The following is a 6,434-nucleotide window of genomic DNA, read 5'->3' as shown; positions in this document are numbered from 1 at the left end:
ATCCCCAAAAATATGAGCCAATCCCATGGGAGTTCCACTCAACTTACAACATGTGTCGATCCAATGTACAACTTTTCGACGAACGGGCCCCCCAATAATATGAGTCGAACCGTATCTGCGGGTAGCATCTCATACATTGATCGTTGATGGAAGGTAGGAATATTTAAACAATATTTAAATTCCCTTTTTATTAATCTTGATATCAATTTTAAATCATATTTAAAATAAGGGATTTTAATTTTGAAAATTTGTCTCATCATGCCATTTATGTATGCTTACGGGATTCATACAATTTAGTCTAAACATGCATGCATCAATAATATCATATATTATTTAAGGATGATCGATCCCATTAACTAATCGACCCGTGGTTGCCAATCACGAGTCTAAGTTCAATCCTAGGTGATATGTAAGTATGCAATGCAATCCTATTACATTGTGCTTTCAATTTACATTTTTTCGGTCTTCATTGTCTGCTGGGCCCACCATTTCTTCAAATCTTTATCTCCCACTAAGTCTAATAAATTTCGATGAAAAATATGAGATACATTTTTAGGGGTGGGAACGGGCCATAAACCAGGCCCACTTTTATTACATATGACAATCATATTGGGCTATAAACCAAGCCCATTAATAAACACCAACAACAATAAGACAAATGTAAATCACCTAACATACACCTAAAATATTGGTCATGGCAATCGATCATCCTTTTATCCAATAATTAATTTAATAATTAAAATAATTGGATAAACATGCAATGGCATCATAATTAAAAGATAAAATCATATTTTATCTTATACATCCATAAGATCATATCTTATCATCAATTGTATCAAAATAATTAATTTTATAAAATCTAATTTAACGGATAAAATTTATAAATTTTCCAAAAATTCAAATTTATCCAAAAATCAATTTTAAAAAATTTCGGACTCGAACAATTCGATCCGATGCCTCGTGATCTAATCAAAAACAATTTTCGATCGGATCAAATACTAGAATTTCAAAAATTCAAAATTTTTTTTAAAAAATAAAATTTTAATTTTTCGGGCTGCCCGGGACAATCCCGGGCAGCCCGTGCCCCGACCGGGGCTCGGGCTGGGCAGCGCACAATCGCTGCCCGTGTTTTGCCCGTCAAAATTTTGATTTTTAAAAAATTTGTTTTGTTTCAAAAATCGAGGCTTAAAAATTTTGTACAATCGATTAATTTAATCGTTTGATCTGAGCAATCTGGCTTTGATACCACTGTTGGAAAATTGTGTTCAGATTGATACCCGGTGCAGCGGAAGTTTAAAAATTTTATTTTTCTAATATGGAACGATTCCATATCTGGGTATCAAAACCTTTTACGATTAAATTTGTTCAAGTAAAATAAATAATCACAATTAAATATTTTACCTTGTCAAGAAAAGGCTTGATTGTGGACTCCAACAGAATTTAATCTGCTCTTCTTGTAAATCCCGGGAACTGATGGCGTCACGATCTTTCTCCGGAATTAGGTCCACGAATGAAAAACAGAAACCCTCTGATTGACTGCACTAGAAATCAATCAGAAATTTGCGTAGAGAATAAACAGATATGATCTGTTAATTCAGAATTGTAATTTTTCACAAAAATCACAAGACTGAATTTTCTCCGAAAAGGGACAAGGATTTTCGAAAAACCCTTAGAAAATAATATGTGTGTTTTCGAAAATTTGATTAATGAATTGCTTGTAATTTTCGAAAACTGCACATATATTTATAGATAATTTCTAGACTAGATTAAGTTATAATTGTATCAGGACTCCAACTCCTTAAAGCCCACAATCCATAACTTAAGCCCAACAAGCCAAGCCTGTTGTTATAGAAATTAATATAAAATTCATCGTGACTCCGATTGATAAACTGATTTCACCAAAGTGCACAGAAACCATTTCTGCATCTTTTAGAGTCAAGATAATTTTTCTGAATCCGAATTCAGTGATTTCCAAAAATGCCCATCCCTATGTCATTTTAGGAAATCTCACTCCCTTTAGTTAAGAAGTCCAACTTCTCTTTCATTAAATTTAACTCTTTAAATTTAACTATCTCTACGGGGTTTTAGTAATCCATTACTTGTGTAACCCTCAATGGTTCAGGAATACAGCTAGCCGTGGGCTCACAACTCCTTGTGACTCGGAACAACAATTTCCGACTTACCCATCGAATCATGGTAAGAGCGCCTAGCAACATTGCCCCATGATTCCCTAGGTATTACTGATAGTGCCTGCAAGAACCAGTAGATTTTGGTTAGCGTACAGTACGGTCCCTTCATCCATATATCCCGATCGAATCAACAACCATTGGTGCATCGAGAGTCGTTCGAGATTCGATAACTATGCATAACATCTTGGAGATCAAATAGTGACATCGCATGTGTTACTAGGAAAACCCATTAACCTAAAACACATCATGTACTCTGGCCAGAGATTCGTCACACTAATATCTCCTCAGATCGCATAGGATATCCACACTCGCAAGTATGTGGTGAATCCTTGACAACAAAGCATCGACTCCTATATGTGTCGTAACTGTACCCAATCCCGACACCTGATGACCCCAATAAAGTCGATAAACGAGTCAAAGTACAGTACTAGCATATAGAGTCTCAATGATGTTTCAAGTAATAAGGACTAATGGTGTACAACCAAAACCGCGGACTTTATCCACTCGATAAGTGATAACCACTTGGAAAGTCCGAATAGGGTAGTTCGATCATTCATCATATGAATATCCATTTGCATGCTTTGAACATCTCTATGTTCCATACCAATGAAACGTGGTACTCGGCATCGCAAATGCTAGTCTCAATCTCGAGCGATCCTTATCTTTATTTGCGGACGACTCAATTGACTAGGAACAGTTTAGAATATACAGTGACTATAAGATGTGTTTCATGATAGCCATCCCCATGTGCTACCACATCTTACATACACTATAGTATATTCAAGGTCTTTATTAAAACAACAATAGTATATCATAATATAACAATATGAAGAAAGATAAAGTCAATGCCATTATAAAAGTGTAAATTATATTAAACAAAAGATCGTTTTACATAGAGTCATAAAAGCCCTTAGCCACAAGTTGGCTAACCGGGCACCCACTCTTTCAATTCCAGCATCTACAAGTCAAGATAATCTAGTATTACTAATACTGATCTAAAAGTCTTAACTAGACTACTAGCTACTTTCAATAGCTACTAAGAGTCTAGACTTATACATGTGTCCGTCATCAGCCCTTTGATGTCGATGACCCCAAAACTTGAACACAACTCTGCTACAACTTTGGAAACGCCTCGCCAAGGCCATCCCCTTGCCAAAGAAGACTAAAACCCTTAAAATCATTAAAGAAACGTGATCGAAGATGTTAAAAATTCGTGATTTGGTAAACCATGTCATCACATAATATATACAATAATAATTTTATTTAAAAAAAAAAAAAAAAAACAACCACCACCAATAAATAACATTCACAATAAATAAATAATAAAAATGATAAATATACACAGTTGTATGTCTATATCTTTGTGAATGCATCAATGTATATATATGTATGTGTCTATCTCCGCCACGTCCTCCGCCGCCATCATCGTCAGCCCCGATCCTCGCCTCCATCACCGTCAGCCTTGACCACCTCCGCCAGTCACCATCCCCTCTCAGTCCCATCTTCTACCGGCTGCTTCTCAGCCCAATCACGCTCCGCTGCCTACATCTCCTCCAGGGCTGCGCGTCGTCTCCTGCATCTCCTTCAGATCTGCAGCCGCTGCCTGAGTCTCTTCTAGATCTTCCGCCGCTACATGCGACTCATCAAGATCTGCTCGCCGTCGCCTACGACGCCTGCAGATCTGCTCGAGCCTCACCATTAGTCGCGGATCCTTGCTGCTCGACGTTCACCGCTCGTCTTCGCCTCCCTCTTGACGTCGGCCAATTATGGGACAAAATTTTATGGAGATGGTGGAGAAGATATACATATATGGATACACATTATAGATGCATATACACATAGATACATACACACATATATATACGTACAGTAGTTTCTTAGTACTTTCCATGTCGATTAATTTGACTTATCTCTTTTCTATTAATTTTAGGCATGCGAAACCCGAAATAAAAAATCAGAAACAACTTTCAGTTAACGGGTTATGGAGAAAACACTGCAGTTTAATTTATAACAGTGATTCCAGCTAGATTTATACTGAGATTCTAAATTATAATTATTGCAGGATTTTGCTTCAAACTATCATTGAAACACCGCACCGCAATCCTACTGAAGTTCTTCCAACAAATCATTTTGAAAACTCCTATTCTCGGCCATCTCGCTAACGTGACATGCCCGAGAGTGGGGGGCTTATGATGGGTTATAACCCAATTTGACTTTCTCCCGGGCCTAAGGACTCAATCCATTTGGGTCTAATATTATTTAGTTATTTATTTGGACACTTTATCAAGTCTCATAAATTTCAAAAAGCCTGTAAGAGGCTCAAGCCCATGAAACTCTAAATAGCTCAAGTCATCTCATTTTTAATGTACGCTCTCTATAGTCACATGCTCTAGTTCTCTAGAATTTTTATTGGGCAAATACTGACTTGAGCGTCGGAGTTTCTTCATCAGACAACCTCTGATGTCACTCACTTTGCTTTGTGATTCAGTTAACAACCCACGAAGTTTGTTCTTCGGAATAGTTCGAGTATTAATCCGGCCACCCGGATCTCCAAAAATTATCTAGATTTTTTCCAATCGGGTAATATCAATTTTTGGCTACATCAGTATCCTTAGTCAGTTTACTGACAGAGATCAGATTACACGTCAAGGAGGGGACATGAAAAATGGATTTAAGGATAATATCAATTGAAAATTGAATATTTCCAACACCTACAACAAGATTTAGGGAACCATCGACTATTCTAGTGGTAGTACGGCTAGTGTAAGGAATATAATTGGAAAAGAGATTAGAGTATCTCGTCATATGATCGGAGGCTTTGGAATCGACAATCCAAGACTCTGCAACACAAGAATTTATGGTAGAATGGATTGTACCAGTTTTGGTAATGGATCAAGAGCCAACAGGTGGACTTGGAGATGGATTGAAAGAGGACTGACGTAGAAATGACAATATAGTTAAATTTGCTCTATTTGTTCCTTTGTGAATGGTGCAGTGATGCCAGAGGTTGCAGGTTGCTCTTGGGATGTTTGGGTTTGGAAGCCACGGACTTGGGGTCTTTTCCCTTACTTCCAGTCCACTGGTTTGCCGTAGATTTCCCAGCACTTTTACTTGGTATGTCCGGGACATTGGAAGTGTTCGCACCAAGGGCATTTGCCTTGGCACAGTCCTTGGCCCTGGCTGTTGGATTTTTTTGAGATCAAGTCAGGGACTTCCAGGGCAGAAGGTGCAGCTGGTAAGGATGTGGGAAACATGACTTTACGACGGTCTCTTCACGTCGTACCTCAACGAATGCATCCTCAGGAGATGGGAATGGCTCTCGTGCAACAACACGTCCTCGAACATCATCAAGTTCCTGATTCAGTCCTGCCAAGACATCAAAGACACGTCCTTTTTCCAGATTTTGACAAACTTTTACTATAGCAACCCAACTCGGATCCACTACCTAATCAAATTTAGAGTATAATTAAGCATGCACTAAATTAAAATATTTGCTTCGGAAGATTCAAATAAATGCGGGTCGGCGGAATACAACCAACTAAACAAATTTGATATACAACCGAATCGAATTAAATAAAGCCTACAGTTAATCCTGTTGTCTTCAATGATCGTTGGCCTCTCCAAGCTACTGGGCGCACTACCTGCACCTGCATCTGCCCCGTCGAATGGGGTGTCCAGACATACAGAAAATACTGGACATGAGAGACTACTCTCAATACGCAAGCAATGATATATAAAAATATATGCAGCACATAAATGACTTTAAAACAAGGATAAATCAGTCTACTCAGGGCGCCATGAATATACAGCGCCGTGCTGGATAGCTAGTCCGCGGGGCACTCGTATATTTACCCATCAACTATAGCGTCTACTCCACCGTCGTGGTCGCTCCTAGTGATAGCAAAACCAAGGGTTGAGCCTCCCCAGACACGAATCCATAAGGAGTAACTCATCATCGATGGAAACTATCATGACTCACATCTCACGGGATGTAGTCCAGTATGTATAAAAATATGCATGTGCTAAAGCAGTAAAACATGGGAAACACATACCACATACTCATGCAACACATATATCATATATCATGTTGGTCATCTCAGTCAGTACTTACGTACCTTACTATAGGTAGTCCTAGCAGTTCGACTCTAGGTTCCAAGGCTATCATCAGCTCTACAATACAAATTACTCGTGCATCATTAATTAAGCTCTAAAAACCTTAACTAAGCTATTGCATACTCCTAAATA

This window comes from Henckelia pumila, chromosome 2 (assembly GCF_033568475.1).
Source record: "Henckelia pumila isolate YLH828 chromosome 2, ASM3356847v2, whole genome shotgun sequence".
NCBI lineage: Eukaryota > Viridiplantae > Streptophyta > Magnoliopsida > Lamiales > Gesneriaceae > Henckelia > Henckelia pumila.
This window is presented reverse-complemented; position numbering follows the sequence as displayed.